An 18,452-nucleotide genomic window follows, 5' to 3' on the forward strand; every position below is an offset into this window, starting at 1 on the left:
AGAAGAAGGCCAGAAGAGGATGAGGATGGCCGTATAATGACAGCGAAGGCTTCATAACAATGAAAACCCCTGAGATGTGTTTCAAAGGATGAGCAGGAATTAGGTAAAAGGAGAAGTGACGTGAAGTGTAGGGCCAGTTGAAGTGAAATGTAGTAAAGACAATAAGGTTTCCAGAGCATGAAGATTTACCACTGGAACTGAATGGCTGGATCAAAGGGATTGATGGAGGTAGTGGTAAGAGATGACACCAGAAAATTTATCAGGAATCTCACAAAAAAGGGTCTTGTGTGCCTGACATAGGAAGTTTGGACTTACCCAAGTCCCTTGGTCATGTAGCCTATAAGGGGTATGTAGATCTAGGGGGGAACTCAAGTTTTCTAAATCCAAGACCAGGAGTTCTTCATTACAGCTTCTCCTTCAATATGAGACCTTACCATTGTGAGCTAATCCTCAATGCCTGCAGGGGTCACCTGTCAAGCTATTGTCTGGATTAGAGAATGGGGAGAGTATAGCCTAAGTCTCTCCTTGGGATAAGGAGGTATGAGTAGGTGACCGAGATGTTAGCTGAACAGTCAGTGGCAAGAGTGGGCAAAGCAGTTAGCCTGTGACTTCTAAAGCCAAAGGAATCTGAGATTAGGTGCCATGAAAGACCAATAGCAAGTGGGAAGCCCATCCAAAAGTGAGTAAGAACTAGGAATAGGGGATGATGACTGAGGACCCTCTGTGTTGCATTGCCCAAAGACCAGCTGGGGCTGCACACATCCAAGACTTGCATTTGGGTGGATGCCAGTTGCTGAACCCTAAATTCATGCCTTTCAGGGAACACCTAATGCTCCAGTTTGCAATGGCACCGATGCTTTTCAAGTTACTTCAGAGCCAAGAGATACACGGCTCTTTCTAAAATAGCTTGCAGATTCAGCAGTGTACTATATATAGTGACGCCAGAAATTTTTTCGAATTGTAACAAGAAATGTATGAGGCTGTGTTTTTTCTATGGAGCCCAGTTGCGAAAGTCATCTCTCTTGATTTGTAGTCTGAAAACTTCCTTTAGAATCCTCAGTGGACACTGAGTCCAGCAGAAAATACCTGACTGTCATCTCCTAAGTGATTTGGTAAAATCATCGGGGAATCTAACCTTTCAAACCTCATAATGAAAAGATGCAAACACCCTGGTAGCTTGCTCCTGGAAATAGGACTTAGCAAAGCAAATGTGCTAACCCTGGAACAGACTCTTGCCTCATTCTCTTCCTTCTTTCTCTTCCTGATTGTCTGCTTTCATCATTTCCTAGGATGGCAGGGCCAAGGGTTGGGAGAGTGTCAAGTAATCACTTGATTCCTTCTGAAGGGTCCAAATCTTTTCAGAAGGGCCCTATCTTCCAGAAGTTTGTTCATATTTAAGAAATGCATTCTTGAATAACTAACATTCTTTTATCTTCTCCTCTCCCATAAAAACCATTCTTATGATTTGAAAATGTTCTAATCAACTTGGGTTACACATGGAAACATATACACTACCATATATAAAATAGATAATCAATGAGAATTTGCTCTTTGACTCAGGGAACTCATGCCAGGGCTCTGTAATAACCTACAGGGGTGGAATGGAGAGGGAAGTGGGAGGGAGGTTTAAGAGAGAGGGGACAGAAGTATACCTATAGTTGATTCATGGTGATGTTTGGCAGAAACCAACAAAATATTATAAAGCAATTATCCTTCAGTTAAAAATAAATAAAATAAAAAACTTGGGTTACAAGGTGGGATGGAAGCTTAATATTGGTGGAGATCATGAATTGAAGTATCCCAAGCACTTAGAAGTCTTCTCCGGTGGCTCAGTGGTAAACAATCTGCCTGCCAATGCAGGAAACATGGGTTCAATCCCTGGATGGGAAGATTCTCTGGAGAAGGAAATGGCAACCCGCTCCAGTATTCTCACCTGGGAAATCCCACAGACAGAGAGCCTGGTGGGCTACAGTTGATGGGGTCTCAAGCGTCGGACATGACTTAGTGAATAAACAACAAGTACTTAGAACAGTGTCAGGCACAGGAGGAGTGTGCAAAACATTTGTTGAGTAACATCAAAATGAATGAATAAAGATGCAAGTGTGTTGATCATTAAGCAAGTCCAGAAGAGCACGAGGTGCTATTGGAAATATGTAATTTCCTCTGTTCTGCCCCCTGGGCTTAGAAGTTTGAAGCATGAAATGGGAGTGGAAGAACGGATCCGGAGAAGTTGAGAAAACTTGGAACTTTCAGAGAACAAGGTGAAAGGAGAAGAAAAGGCTTAAAAATGAACAATCAGTAAATACCCTAAGGAACTGAAAGCAGGGACTTAAACAGATATTTGATCACCAATGTTCATAGTAGCATTTTTACAATAGCCAAAAGATAGAAGCAACTCATATGTCCATCAGTAGATGAGTGGATAAACAAAATGTGGTATGTACATAGAGTGGAAATGGAAAATTATTCAACCTTTAAAAATGAAATTCTGATACATGCCATAACATAGATGAAACTTAAAAACGTTGTGCTAAGTGAAATAAACTGTAAACAAAAGAACATATTGTATGATTCCATTTATTTAAGATAGAGTCAGCAAATTCATAGAGAAATAAAACAAAATTAGAGGCTACCAGAGGCTGGGGAAAGGGAAATGGGGAGTCATCATTTAAAGAGTGCAAAATTTCTATTCAGGATGATAAAAGTTTCCAGAAATAGTGATGATGGTTGTACAACATTGTGAATGTACTTACTGCCACTAAAGTGTACACATATAAATGGTGAAAATGGCAGATTTTATATTAGTATGTTTTCACAATTAACAAATAAACTGTTTTAAATTATTTATTGAAGTATACTTGATTTTTAGTATTATACTACTTTCTTTTTTGTTTTGTTTTAATTTTTATTTTATATTGAAGTATAGTTGATGAACAATGTTGTTAGTTTCAGGTGCACAGCAAAGTGATTCAGTTATACGTATATATGTATCTATTGAGGTCCTTTAATGGACTGGAACCTGGTGGTCCAGAGTTGACCAATAAGAAAGTAAAGGAGAGAGAAAGAGGCTGATATTCCTTGGTTTACACAGAAAGCCAGTGAAGCCCCTGCACAGGGCTTGCTCTGTTCACGGAGGCCTCAGGCGCCCTGTCGATGGGGTGAAGATGCAGAGAACCTTCTTGACAGGGTCTTACAAGCCGGGGCAGGAAAGTCAACTCAGAGAGCCTCTGCGCTCCGGGGGATCAGCCTGAAAAAGAGAAAGAGAGAAAGCAAGACACGGGGACCCAAGCTCTGATGGAGCAAAGGTGTTTTAATCAACATGGTGTGGGCATATATACTGTAGTTATTCTCAGCAAAGATAAAGATTAAAATTCCAGACTTACAAAACATAGGCGATCCATATTAAAGAGAGAGAGAGTTGTAAATAATCACTTGTACCATATGGTTCATAAAAAGGAAGAGGGTACTTATCACCATTTTGAAAAACTAACGAAGGAAATGTCTGGATCCCTCAGCCCCGGGAGAGGCTCGCCTCTCCTCTTAATTCCTGAATATTCAGGAATTAATAAGGAACAGAGGATTCCTGACAGATCCAAGACAGCACACAGGAAGCCTCCTGTTAAATGCTTCCTGACATGTATCTATTTCAAATTCGTTTCCCATTTAGTAGGATTTAGAAGAGTTGGACACAACTGAGAGACTTCACTTTCACTTTTCACTTTCTTTCTTTTTTTCTTTTTAACTTTTCTTTTTTTTTTTTTTTTATTTATTTCTCATGTGTTCCCCATCCTGAACCCTCCTCCCTCCTCCCTCCCCATACCATCACTTTCATGCATTGGTGAAGGAAATGGCAACCCACTCCAGTGTTCTTGCCTGGAGAATCCCAGGGATTGGGGAGCCTGGTGGGCTGCCGTCTATGGGGTCGCACAGGGTTGGACACGACTGAAGTGACTTAGCAGCAGCAGCAGCAGTAGTATTGAGCTGACTTGCTATACAGTAAGTCCTTGTTCATTATCTATTTTAAATATAGGTGTATGTGTATGTCAGTTCCAAGCTCCTAAACTATCCCTCCCCCCTGGTAACCATAAGCTCTCTCTATAAGTATGTGAATCTGAAAAACCTGACAGTTTGATATACACAGAAAGCAAAGGAAACTCCATCTTTTTTTCTCTGACTCTTCCTCTGATGTGGTACAGAGGACTTTAGCATCAGACAGAATTAGCTCAAATTCAAGCCCCACCACTCACTAATTGTGTGACTTTGGTCAAATTAGATGACCTCTCAGATTTCCAGCTTTCTTATTGGTAAAGTGGAGAGAACAGAAATACTGCATTAATATGATGTGACATTAAATGTTATCATGTATATAAAATGTTTTGTGAATGTTTAGTCACTCAGTCATATCTGACTCTTTTGCAACCTCATGGACTGTAGCCCGCCAGAGTTCTGTGGGGGCTTTTCCCAGGCAAGGATACTGGAATGGGTTATAATTTCTTTCTCCAGGGGATCTTCTTGACCCAGGGATCAAACCCATGTCTCCTGCATTGCAGGCAGATTCTTTTCCGCTATCTAAGATTGTGGCATCCAGTCCTGTCACTTCATGGCATATAGATGGGGAAACAGTGACAGACTATTTTCTTGGGCTCCAAAATCACTGTAGTTGGTGACTGCAGCCATGAAATTAAAAGACCCTTGCTCCTTGGAAGAAACGCTATGACAAACCTAGACAGCTTATTAAAAAGCAGAGATGTTACTTTGCCAACAAAGGTCCACTGAAGTTATGATTTTTGCAATAGTTATGTATGGATGTGAGAATTGGACCACAAAGAAGGCTGTGTGCTGAAGAATTGATGCTTTTGAACTGTGGTGTTGGAGAAGACTTGTGAGAGTCCCTTGGACTGCAAGGAGCTCAAACCAGTCAATCCTAAAGGAGATCAACCCTGAATATTCATTGCAATGACTGATGCTGAAGCTGAAGCTCTAGTACTTTGGCCACCTGATGCAAAGAGCTGACTCATTGGAAAAGACTCTGATCCTGGGCAAGATAGAAGGCAGGAGGAGAAGGGGACGAAAGAGGATGAGATGGTTGGATGGTATCACCGACTCAATGGACGTGAGTTTGAGCAAGCTCCCGGAATTGGTGAAGGACAGGGAAGCCTGGCATGCTGCCATCACAAAGAATCAGACATGACTGAGTGACTGAACAACAATAACCAGGAAAGCTATAGCACAGGCAATAAATGGTCAGTTCATATCTCTCTCACTTTCTCTCCACCTTTGTATGCTCACTAACCTTCCCAGCCTCCTCTTTTATGGCTTCCGTTTTGCAAAATTCGGTTTTCCGATTCAGGACCTAGACCTCAAACAGACAGTGTTCTCCCTGGCTGGGTTCAGGGAAGAGTTCCCATAGAGAAAGCAGTTCCTGATCCTGGTGTGTGTTTTGAAAACTTGCTGTGTAGCTATTTCAACTTGAGCTCCTGTTCCTTTTGTTGTGCCTCTGGCATTGCTGACTCAGTCTATACATCATTCCTCATTGCATCAGGGAATTCAGAGTCCAACCTGTTTCTTGGAACATCATCTTATCTTCCTTATACCAAAGCATAAAGGAACTTCCTCAATCCTGTGGGTCGATGCCACTGGAGCCCTTGCTTCATTCTCTCTTTTATAGTGATTTTTATTTCTAAATTCTGTAGGTATAGTTTTAAAAGTCAAAAAGTTCTGTAATGATTATGATGAAAAATAGTAGTCTCCCTCACCCCTGAGCCCAGCCACTCCGAAGCAGGTGGTGTTGTTACTGCTGTTATTGTTAATCTTTCACTCTGCTTTCTAAATGATAAGACTTTATTGCTATACCCTGTTTTTTCCCCCTTGAGTTATATATTATCAATTGACTTAGAATAAACCATGAAGATTTTACTTACCTTCCCAATTTTCTACCTCCACATTCTCTCTCCTTACATCTTACCATCATACAACTTTGCCTTATATTAACAATTAAAGTTCAGACTTTTAGAATGTAAATCTTATTCCCAGCAGTAGTATTTTTATTACTTTTCTTGTGCAACTTACAGTATTTTTATTATTCTTGTAAAACTACTTTTTATTTCCTTGGAAATAATAATCACTTAACTTTTTATTTATTTGATAAATCTTTTTAAGACCTTGCATGTCTAAAAATGTGTTAACTTCACACCCACATGTGACTAGTAGCTTGTGTATAGAATTCTAGATTAACCTTTCTTCAGTGTATTAAAGCCTTGACTACATTTTCTTTTAGTGTTAGCATTTTTGTTGAGAGGTTCAATGATATCGTGATGTCTGATCTTTTATATGTGACCTATTTTATTTTTCTGGAAATATGTACAAACTTCACTTCATCCTCGGTTTTCTGAAGTGTTGTGGTGCTATGTCATGGTGTGTGTGTGTGTCTACACTGGGCTGGACCTTTAAGTGGGCCCTTTCAACCTGGCAACTCATGTCTTTTTCTTAGTACTTATTTCTTTCATGATATTCCTTAGTTCATTTTTCCAAACCTTCTATCTGAAACTCTCTCTCTGAGTGTTGGCTCTCCTAAACTCATCCTCTAGTTCGCATATATTTTGTCTCCTATTTTCTCCTTTGTCTTTTGTTCTACTTTTTGGAATTTTTTTCAACTTTGAGTCATCTTTGAGCCATTTAATTTTGGTTACAGTTGTTTAACTTCCAAGAGCTTTTTCTTATTCTCTCAAAGTTCTTTTTTTATATAGCACCCTGCCTTTGGTTTATGCCTGCAATATCTTTTGTCTTAAAGCTATGAATTATAGAAATACTTTTGGACAGTTTCATCTGTTTTCTCCATTGAAACTCTTTCTCCTGAAGTTCCTTTTTCCCCCTCTTTATTTAATTTAATAAGTTTTTTATTGTGGGAGCTTTTTCTAAAATTTTTGTGACCCTTGGCTGTTTGTTTAAACATAAGAGTATGGGGATAAAATGCTGATTAAAGCACTTGATGAGCTGGCTGGCTGGTAGTTTTCCCCATCCATCATCCATGACTCAGTCCAGATCCTGGCCATTTTTAGAGGGAGTTCCAACCATTAGCAACTAAAGATCCTTTTTCTTGGTCAAATTAAAACCACCACATTTCTGTGATGCCCTCGTGTGTGCATACCCATGTGTGAGCATGGATACAGGAGTATAAATATGGCTGAGTCATTTTGGGAACAAACAATTGGGATTCTTAAAAAGGACAATGTTGACTCTCAACTTGATTACTCTGTTTTTATCCAAAGTCTTTCTGGTTTATTCATTCCAGAGTGTAAACTTGTAGATTTCTATCAGGATTAGTCTTCTGGGCTATGAGAAAAATCTAAGGGGTTTCTTGTTTACTATATGGGTGGGAAAGAAATGGAAGTACTCTTAAAAATGCCAAATTTAGAAAAATTTGATGCAAAATTCTCATCAAGAAGGACAAAGTTAAGTAAATTGTGGAACAGTCATATAACCTATAAAATCATGTTTTAGACAAAACAGATAACACAGCAAAGTTGTCATTATTTATAGCTAAATGAAAAAAAATGCAGGTTGTAAGAGATGTGTAATGTGATTATGTTTTTATTAAAACAAAACTAAAAACTTTCTTACTGTATGCTTTCTGTCTCTCTAAATATCTCAGTAGTAAGACAAGGGACGTGTTCATAAAATAATCCAGAGGACAGAGCCCTTTCAAAATAAGACTAGAAAGTTGCTTTTCCAAAAAAATTTGTCCCATCTGATAAATACTGTAAGGAAATAGTTTTTCTATTATTCTGGCTATTTGTTTTCTACTTCTAATCTTTTCATCTCTGTGGCTCGCAAATGCTTCTGCATGACTATGTGGCCAAATTAGGAAGAGGGCTGCAAACTCTCTGACATAAATTACTGAAGCACTCATCTCTGGCATGAACTTAAGAAACTAAAAAAACAAACAAAAAAAACCACCCTGAGTCAGGAGACATATAAAATGAAGAAAGTGAGTAAGTTGCAAACATCTTTGGGAGCAGCATTTAGGGGAAAAACATTGTTTTTTATTATTAAAATGTTAGCTACTGCAAGCATTTTGACAATGCTGTTTGTGAGGTTGAGGAGGTTTTAGTCCTAGTTTGCTTAGAGTCTTTTTAAATTAGGAGTTGATATTATATTTTGTCAAATCATATTTCTGCATCTGTTGAGACAACTATATTTTAGAAAAAAATCTATGAATATTATAAAGTACATTGATTTATTTTCAAATTATAAAGCAGCTCTGCATCCTTGAATATGAATAAATCTCATTTGGTTATGCTATATTAACCTTTTCATTTTATTGTTGGTATGATTTGCTAATATTTTGCCAAGAATTTTTACATTGGTGTGAAATTATGCAACTCAGATAGGACTCAAACCCAGGAATCAAACCTACGAGCTGGACTCGAACCCAACCTAAACCTAGACTGGGACTTGAACCCACATCTTTGAACGTCTTTTATCTGAGCTCACACACCTGGTCTCAGGACTTAATGAAGCTCAGGTTCATGATGTCTTATGGCAAAAAGAATTTAGCGAGAGACTAAGTGATAGGTGAGAAGTGGATTTATTTAGAGATACACATTCCGTAGACAGAATGCAGCTGGTCTCAAAAGACAAGAATGGCCTTGGGAGAACCATATTCCATAGACAGTGTGTGGGCCATCTCAGAAGACAAGAGGCCTTGAAACATGATGTGGTTAGATTTTATGGGCTGGGCAATTTCATAGGCTAATAAGTGGTAGGATTATTCTAGCTATTTGGGGGAAGGAGTGGGGATTTCTAGGAATTGGGCCATCACCCAAATTGGGCCATCACCCAAATGGATTTCCAGGAATTGGGCCATCACCTCACTGGTAGGTGTGTCATTTAGAATACTAAAGCATTACAATGAGCATATAATGAGGCTCAAGGTCTATTGGAAGTTGAATCTTCCCCCACCAGGACCTGGTTGGTTCTATCCAGTTTTTGTCATGTCCTGGGACTATGTCATTCTTTTAAAGATTGTGCCTTGCCCCCTTCCCTTCTGTTTAGAATGTTCATGAGGGTTATTGATGTTTTCTCGTAATATTTGCCTGGTTTTGGTATCGGAATCTTTTGAAATGGCTTGGGAAATACACCTTCCTCTTTAATTTTCTGGAAGAGATTGGGCAAAAATAGTACTATTTGCTTCTTGAACATTTGGTTGAATTTAGGCTCAAGGGCTTGGCCTTCACTCTGAAACCTTCAGTGGTTCCCATGGTAAAAAGGATGATGTCTGAAAAGTGTGTTTTGGGAAGATGAATCTGGCAGCTGTGGGCAGGAGATACATTGGCAGTGAAAGCCTAGAGAAAAGCAGCAGGAAAAACATTTTAATTTCCAAAATTCCAGCAGATAAATCTTTGCTTGCTTTTTCACAGGCTTGAGGGAATTCCTCACATAAAAATGAAAGTGACTCTGTTTGATGGGAACTGCGCATAGACTGGCAGGTGCCTTTCCTTACAGAGAGGTCTGTGCATGGGTGCTCAGCTGAATCTGTGGACTATAGCCTGTCAGTGGACTCTTCTGTCTATGGGATTTCCCGGGCAAGAATACTGGAATGGGTTGCCATTTCCTTCTCCAGGGGATTATCTCGACCCAGGGATCGAACCCACATCTCTTGCAATGCAGGTAGATTCTTTACCACTGAGCCACTTGGAAAGCCTGAAGATGCTCTGAAGTGAAGTGAAGTCGCTTAGTCATGTCCAACTCTTTGCCAAAAGGTGGACTGGGGTGGTACAAATACTATCACTGAAAAATTACTCTTGGTGTCCAAGGTTTCTCATTCAACTAAATAAATCCAGTCTGGCTTTAAAAAAATGCCCAAACCATAGTTATATTGCAACATTTTAAAAATTACTGGAGTTTTTTTTTTTTTAAGGAAAGTGATTATTTCAGATTTTATTTATGGTTTAAGGACTCATAAAAGAAATACACATCTTAAGGGCTTGTTCATAACACAACTCTATAAATTTGCTGTAAATTTGTTGTCATTTTGAACAAGCACCATCTTCTGGGCATGATATTCTACGAATTTCCTTCTACACTGTTAACTAATTTTTTTTAAGAACAGTATTGCAACTTGATCATCTGATTGCAGCAGCCACTCTCAATGAGTTTCACTTTATTGCATCAGCTCTTGGGATAGGACAGGCCAGTGCCAACCAAGGAGCTTAGTAATTCAAACTGCAAAAATAACAAGAGGAATTTAAGATTGAAGCCATCATATTTTAAAGCTATTTTCAATTCATGAGTGAAAAATACTTCCTCAGATATAAGTTTATGAGAAAATCATTCAGCATTTTCTTCTACATTGCAACTCAAACAATGCCTATGTATTAGTAAAGCAGGTACACTTTTCTAATGTAATACAATGCTTTTGGGAGGGAGACACAACTGACATCAATGGAAGATTCAATGAATTAGAGAATGCCTTTCATTTGTCATCAGTGTGAATGACTTGGCATTGTCAATATGGGTGGTGTTATTTTAAACACCGAACACCGTGTATTGTGATTTTCATTGTAAACTAAAAGTCTGATGTCAAGCTTCAATAAAATTTCCTTCTGGCAAGTGAACCTACGAAATGTACATAAGGCATTTTTTTTTTTTTTTTCCAAACAGCCCTGAAAAAAAAAAAAAAAAAAAAACTCACATTGAGATAGTACCCATTTGTTTTCTCTTCTGGTCCTTAAGACAATTATGTGAAGTGACTTAGTCAAATTTTATCATTGACTCATTTTACAGGTAAAAAAAAAATTGGAGGCTTGGAGATGAAAGGGAATTTACTAGGATTACAAAGCAAGTGAGTGGCAAAACTAAAATCAAAACTGAAATCTCTTAACTCTGGCTCCCCACTTTTACTATTAATGGCACACTTCCTCTCTTGAGTGAAACACAGATATGCTGACAAAGCAATTCCTCATTTGCAGAACTCAAAATACAGACACCTGATATGTAACACAGGGCAAGCTAACATTATATTCCTGGTGATGAGTATTTTGTAAATCAACTCCCTAATGTTATAGCTCTGCAGATAGAAAAATCTGTTAGGTTTTGTTATTAAATAAGGTATTAATTACTTCTATCGATTAATACACTATTTTTAAAAAATCTATTTTTAATTGAAGGATAATTGCTTTGTTTATTGTGTTGGTTTCTGCCATACATCCACATGAATCAGCCACAGGTATGCATATGTCCCCCCGCTCTTGAACCTCCCTCCCACCTCCCACCCCATCCCATCCCATCCCATCGCACCCACCCCCAGAAGACCTAATAGACATTTCACCAAAGAAGACATGCAGATGGTTAATAAACACATGAAAAGATGTTCAACATCACTCATTATTAGATAAATGCAAAGCAAAACTACAATGAGGTATCACCTCACACTACTGGGCATATACCCTGAGAAAGTCGTAATTGATGATATCTCAGAGTACATATGTATAGAATCTTAGGGAAAAGGAGACAGTCATGGAAAATGTGCATTTATTTAAATGTATAAACCAGAGACTCATGCCCTTGGGTATGGACATTTTTAGAATCCATAGATAGGCACAAGGAGATATAAGGATCCCTGAAATGAAATGTAGTTTTTCTTTTTTTTTTTTTTTTTTTTAATCCTGGGCAAATCCTTTGGTTTTATCAGACTTAACAAGGGGTGTGATTCTTAAAAAAATCGTACCCTAATGCAGTGGTCCCCTACCATTTTGGCACCAGGGACCAGTTTTGTGGAAGACAATGTTTTCAAGGACTGGGGGTGGGGGTGGGTTCAGGATGATTCAAGCATATTACATGTATTATGCACTTTATATCTAAACTAATGCCACCACTGATCTGACAGGAGGTACTGGTCCATGTTCCAGAGAGTGGAGAGGTTGACCCTGCTCTAATGGACACAAAAACAATCCCTCCTTTTTCACACCAAGGCAGCCCCCCAAATTTCTCCATCTCCTAGCAATCAGAGAGCTTATTGTCTGTATGCAACATTTATTTAGTACCCATTGAGCACAGTTTTGCCTTGTTACTTAACTATAAATAAGAGAGGCTTCATTTCAATCATCTGTGTCTCAGAGTACCCAGCATCCTCTGAGCGTGTAGTAGTGCTTAGTAAGTCACAGGGTTTGTGAGTGTTGACTTTCAACTCTGATAACTAAGTTGGATTTTATCATTGACTCGTTTTACAGATGAAGAAACGGAGTCTTGGAGCTAGAAGAGAAGTTACCAGGATTGTAAAGCAAGTAAGTGGCAAAACTAAGATTGGAACTCCAATTTCATAACACTTTCCCAAGAATACATGAAGGCTTGTGGGACGGAGCTTTTTTGTAGCCATGCTATTTAAGTTGTGTGTTGGCAAATTAATTCTAAATGCTAAAATGAAGTAGCAGTTGTGATTGTCAAGTTACAGAATAACTTTTTAAATAGTCTCAGCAGTATATAGTAACCTAGATGTAATTCCCTGGTCTGGTTACATGTTTATTTCAAAGACGGTGCTGTTGGCTTGAAGTATGTTCTGTATGAGTTCCTTGCTAGGATGGCCAGGGAGGGTCTCAAAATGTTTTTAACCAACATGACAAATTACTGTGGTCCCTAGCAGAACACTCAGTGATTTTGTTTATTTACTTGGCTGCTCCAGGTCTTAGCTGTGGCACACAGGACCTTCAGTCTTTGTCGTGGCATGCAGAGTCTAAAGTTGCAGCATGTGAACTCTTAGTCGTAGCATATGGGATCTGATTCCCTGACCAGGGATCAATTCCAGGCCCCCTCCATTGAGAGTGAGGAGTCCTAGCCACTGGACCTGCAGGAAAGTCCCTACTCAATGATTTTTGCTGTTTCAAAATATTCAGTCTCCACTCAAAGATGTAAGATTTATTATGTGAGCAAAATATGTGACTAAAAAACAGCCTTGTGCTTCCTGAACTTAAGTTCATAAAAGGAGCTCCAATTTGTGTGTGGTATAGGATATGTTGGCAAAGGTAAATGACCTCAAAAGGGTATTTCTTTGATATGCTCACCTGAACGCTGGTATGCTCTTTTACAAAATCTTGCCTGCATTTGTGGGATTAAGTTTAATGAATGGTATTTGTGTTAAAAAGTGCCCCACTTCATGCTATACACCCTGGTGGGGATGAGGGTAGGGGGACAAAGATTACCAAGACTAAATTCTTACATTAGAGAAGCTTCTATTTCATTCAATCAGGAAGTTATACACATAAAAGTAGATAATCTCTACATAAGAATTGTACATGCTCTTGTGGAATTATATGTGGGTCGATAAGAGACACATGAGCCAAGTTGGGGCAGCAGGGAAGGTTTCCTGGAGAAGGTGACGTGTGAACTAAGTCTTATAAGAAGAATAAGAGCCAAGTGAGGAGAGATGAGAAGAGCACATAAAGCAGAGGGAAGAGCTTGAGCGAGACTCAGCTTTGCATGGGAAGCAGCAATTTGTGGAGCAGGGCAGGGCTCACAAACAGTTCAGTGCTACTGGAGCATGAAGTTTAGCCTGGGGGAATCACAGGATAGAGGAGAACTGAGTAGAGAGGTCAGGTCACGGTGGTCTCGAGCCTGAGCCAGAGGACTCGAGCTTTCATTCTGTCGAAAGCGAGTGCCACAGCCATATTGGCAGTTTGAAAAAGTGACTCCATGATTTAAAATACTCCAAGCCCCTTAGAGGTTGTTGCTATGATAAGTTCTGTACACTGACTAGCAAATGCTGAGCTCACATCATCTAAAAGCCACCAGACCCCACCTATTACATGGTATCATTTGTAGCATCACTTGGAGTGACTCTGCCCCTTAAGCTCCAGATAATATGGGCTTGAGCTTCCATCCCACATTGTGTAGAAAGTCCATGGTTCCCACTAAAGAGTTCCAAGGGTCCCAGGGGGCTTCTACTCTCTAAATTCTGGCAGCTATGAGTTCAGTTCAGTTACTGGATTGTTCTGTAGGTCCCTGTTCTGCCGTCAAGTCAAGCTGCATCTGAGACTGACTTTCCAAGACTTTCATCAAAAGCCACTCACACGAGGTGTGAAGCATGTGCCACACACTTTCCTGAAGGGCTGGACAGGTTGAAGGGATCACAGGACAGCAACTGTCAGTGTCTCCAATTGCCTGTTAGGTGTTCCTGGTGTCTGGCAGTGGAGCCCCATAGGTCCGTGCACACACCCCATAGCCCCACCTTCCTCTCCCCTTCCTGATTCCCAGCACTTCCCCACCCCCTCCTGAGGCCTCTATTTCTAGAAGGCAGAGCAATTCATCAATCTATCCCTCTCCCCAAACCCAGCCCAAGACCTCCTTCGGCCTCTCCAAAGATTTCCTTTCTCTCGCAGCAGTATAAAAAATTCATTTCCCAAGACATTTCCAGCCCTCCTGCCAAGGCAAAGGAAACAACAGTTACTTTGGGTTTTAACATGTCTTTTTTTTGCACCTTCATGTCACTGATTTCTGAGAGAACTAGAGAGTCCATGCCAACCCATGTGCCACTTTTGGCGAGTTGGCACGATTCATTAGGCCTCTGGAAATCTTATCTGCCTCCTAATGGAGACAGTGTGCAGAGAGCTGGGAACGCAGTGCCCGCTGCAGGGGAGGGAGAAGCCAGGGAGAACGGCACGTAGCCTCTAGCCCAGCCTCGTCCTGTCCTGAGGTGACTGGATCCTCAGATGGGAAAGGTTGGTTCTCTTTTCTGAATGAAAACAGGTGCTGACATCTGCCAAGAGCTTGTTTTCTGTTTCTGTTTGTTAATATTTGGCTTCTGTGACATGCGTGGGTGCCCTTCAGAGACTCACCTTACTTGAAAAAATATTTTCCTCTGACAAAGGAAAGATCTTACACTATTAAAAAAAAAAATATATATATATATACTTTTTCTCAGATTTGGGGTCTTAGGGGGCTCTTGTCTTCCAAAACAGAATATCCTTCTTCCTCTTTTTTTTTTTTTTTTAATATTAAAACCCAAACTCTTGTTGAATTTCTAGGCTTATTAGGTGAGTAACTGTGGCTCTGTGGGTGACTTACATAGGACATTGAAGAATGCGTTCTCCTTGCTGGGTAAATATAGGCAGACATTTGAGACATGGGTTCAGTCCCTGGATCAGTCCCTGGATGGGAACGATCCCCTTGAGGAGGAAATGGCAACCCACTCCATTATTTTTGCCCGGAGAATCCCAGTCAGAAAGGAGCCTGGAGGGCTGCAGTCTGTGGGGTCGCAAAGAGTCCGATGTGACTGAGACACACACACACTTTTCCCCTATGGGGACTTGTTACCAGTTGTATCAGGCAGGTATCCAACTCAATGACACTGGGATCCCTCTCAACTGACAAATACCAGGATCCTGAAATTTCCTGGGGGAAGTAGTTCCATAATTCAATGCCTTTAGAGACCAGATGGGGAACAGGGAGCATACATGGTGGTTGGATAGATGGAAAACGCTGGATCCTATCTACGCCCATTACATTAAAAAATTGTGTGACTATAGAAAACATATCTGTACAGAAAGTTGCTCAAGAGCCAGCACAGAACTCTGTACAGAAAAGGACCCTAGCAGATAGGAGGACTCCCTTTGAATGGGTGAATCACGTGTATTTGTGCAGACTGGAATTTATGCTCCAGGCTCTTCTGTTCTTCTCACTTGTCAGGGAGGAGAAGCACGGCATTCTCCTTAGCTTCCATGCAGCCTCGTTGAGTGTTTCCACTGATGCTGTGGTCATGCCTGTCATCCCTGCCCAGTCAGGGTGCAGCCAGGCTGATACCCAGCAGGCAAGAGAATACAGTTGAGATAGCAACCAGTGAGCTTTTCCTGAATGTGGGGACCAAATATTATAACACATTCTCCCCTCCAGGGAGGTGGCTTGTGCACATACCCTGTGCCCCCACCCTGCCTTGACCAGCTGCATGTGGACTAGAGCTTTCTTCCATCCCCACCAGACTTGCCCAAGCCATGGCCATCTACCTGTCTACTGCCATAGTCTCCTAACTTATCTCCCTGCTTCCACCCCTGCCTCCCTGCCGCCTATTCTCAACAAAGCAGCCAGAATGATCCTTTTAAAATGGGATGTACCTCCACTAGCCCCAAACCCTCTCAAGTTGTCCCATCACTTGAAATCCCAAATCTCTACCACAGCCTTTGAAGTCTATATCACTTGGCTTCTGCTGCTCCCTTCTCCCCTCCCTTTCTGTCTTGGTCACCTCTACCTCCATGGCCATCTTGCTTGTTCACAGATGAAACAAGAAGGCTCCTGCCTCAGGACTTCTGCAGTGTCCTCAGTGGACTACTCCCTTGCCTCCACCAGGTTCTCTGCCCAAGTCACCTTCTTGGAGGGCTTCTTTGAGTGCTGTCTCTAAAATAGCTCGTTCTTTCATTCTCTAATCCCCTGCTCTGTTTTGTTTTTCTCTGGAGTTCTTATCACTACCTGACTTATTAATGTCTGTCCTATTCCTGGCTTCCAGTTAGAATGCACCATGAACGATGGGGCTTTTGCTTGTCTTGTTCTCCACTGGTTCCCCAGAATCCAGAACAAAGCTTGGCACATAGGTAGCATTGAACAAATAAATGAAATAAGGACAAATGAAATGTGTATGTGTGTGTATGTAGAGGTATCTCTTGAAAATTTTGATTCGTATACATCCTTCCTCATTTTCATTAAAAGTTCAAGAACTTGTATTTCCCCCAAACTGATGATCAATTTGTTGTTGTTCAGTCACATCCAACTCTTTGCGAACCCATGAACTGCAGCATGCCAGGCTTCCCTGTCCTTCACTATCTCCTGGAGTTTGCTCAGATTCATGTCCAATGAGTTGGTGATGGTGTCTAACCATCTCATCCTCTGACACCCCCTTCTCTTTTTGCCTTCAGTCTTTCTGAGTGTTAGGGTCTTTTCCAGTGAGTCGGATGTTCACATTAGATGCCAAAGTATGGAAGCTTCAGCATCAGTCCTTCTAATGAAAATTCAGGGTTGATTTTCTTTAAGAATGACTGGTTTGATCTTGGTGTCCAAGGAACTCTCAAGAGTCTTCTATAGCACCACAGTTTGAAAGTATCAGTTCTTTGGTGCTCAGCCTTCTCTCTGGTCCAGCTCTCACAATCCGTACATGACTACTGGAAAAACAATAGCTTTGACTAAACAGAGCTTTGTTGGCCAAATGATGGCTCTCCTTTTTTATATGCTGTCTAGGTTTGTCATAGCTTTTCTTCCAAGGATCAAATGTCTTTTACTTTTGTGGCTGCAATCTCTCATGATCAATTTAGGATATGCCAATTATAAAGCTCTAGAACCTTTCCGAAACTGTCACTGTAGGTCCCCTGAAGCCAGTGAAGGAATGTCTGTTCTTATCTAATTATCTAAAACCATCCTACAGCATTTATAAGCCCTTTTTGGGAAATTACAGTACTCATTGTTTGGGGTCAGGTAAAAAGGCAAATTTGCTTTTAGTTTTAAAGAATTATTCTCAGCCTAACTTTCACTTGTAAATGGGTGAATTTAAGAAAACATAAACGACAATGGGTTTAAACCATACTCTGCCCTCAATCAACCAGAAGGCAAGAAATACCTCTAAATAAGAGCCTAGAGCATTAATTAAGTATTCAAACCTGCAATTTAGTGTCCTTCCACATTTCTCAGATTACCGGCACATCACATTAGCTTAGCATGATAAATCCAAAGATCAAGCTAATCTCACCTTCTGGAGTGGTGCAAAGTTTAATATCTTCTTCCCCCACTGGTTAAACAGACTTCTGTGTATAACCAGTGAACTTGAATTAGTCATTTTGGCTCTTTAATCAGCAGAAGGTCACACATATGAGGGTTTCTGCAGAGCTCATAGGTACAGCACCATTAATCTTGATTTCTTGGAATGAAAAAGATCTCCAAAGGCTAGAATTTCAAGGGGAGACCTCAGAGGGAACACTTGCATATAGGATTAGTATGAGTGCAGACCAAAATCAGATCTACAAACAGACACAAGTGAAGAATGTTAACTTTACTTTTTAAAAAAATGAATTATGATATTTTGGGGGGAAATAAATTACAATTTTTTGGCACTGGAAAGGAAATAGCAGCTGTTATTTGAGTACAGCATTTTATAAACATTGCCTTTTTGCCTTAGGAAGACTCTATGCAAGTAGAGGTTAGGGTTTTAAGAGAAGGACAAAAGTTTGGGTGATAAGCAGCTTACCCATGACTGTAGCTAGTCTAGTGGAGTAGGAAACACCCAAATTTACATTTCTCTCACTGCAAAGCTGGTATTCACTCAACACTTCATTCATTAAGTGAATCTTAAGTTCATTAAGGACTCTTTGTTGAGCTTTTAAAGATTTTTGGGGGGGGGCTGTACTGCACAGCATGTGGGGCTTCCCTGGTGGCTCAGATGGTAAAGCGTTTGCCTGCAATGCAGGATCCTGGTTCAATCCATG

At 40.4% G+C, this 18,452-nt stretch overlaps 1 long non-coding RNA gene across 11 annotated transcripts in view; it reads left to right on the forward strand.

Moving 5' to 3' along the window:
* LOC132345950 (uncharacterized) overlaps positions 1 to 18,452 on the forward strand; it is a 287,030-nt gene that overhangs the window by 27,841 nt on the left and 240,737 nt on the right. For all 11 annotated transcript variants that reach the window (XR_009495560.1, XR_009495559.1, XR_009495557.1 and 8 more), the window contains exon 2: positions 12,231 to 12,284. This is a non-coding gene — a long non-coding RNA (uncharacterized lncRNA). The remainder of the gene's footprint in view (positions 1 to 12,230; positions 12,285 to 18,452) is intronic.

This window comes from Bos taurus, chromosome 8 (genome assembly GCF_002263795.3).
Source record: "Bos taurus isolate L1 Dominette 01449 registration number 42190680 breed Hereford chromosome 8, ARS-UCD2.0, whole genome shotgun sequence".
Taxonomy (NCBI): domain Eukaryota; kingdom Metazoa; phylum Chordata; class Mammalia; order Artiodactyla; family Bovidae; genus Bos; species Bos taurus.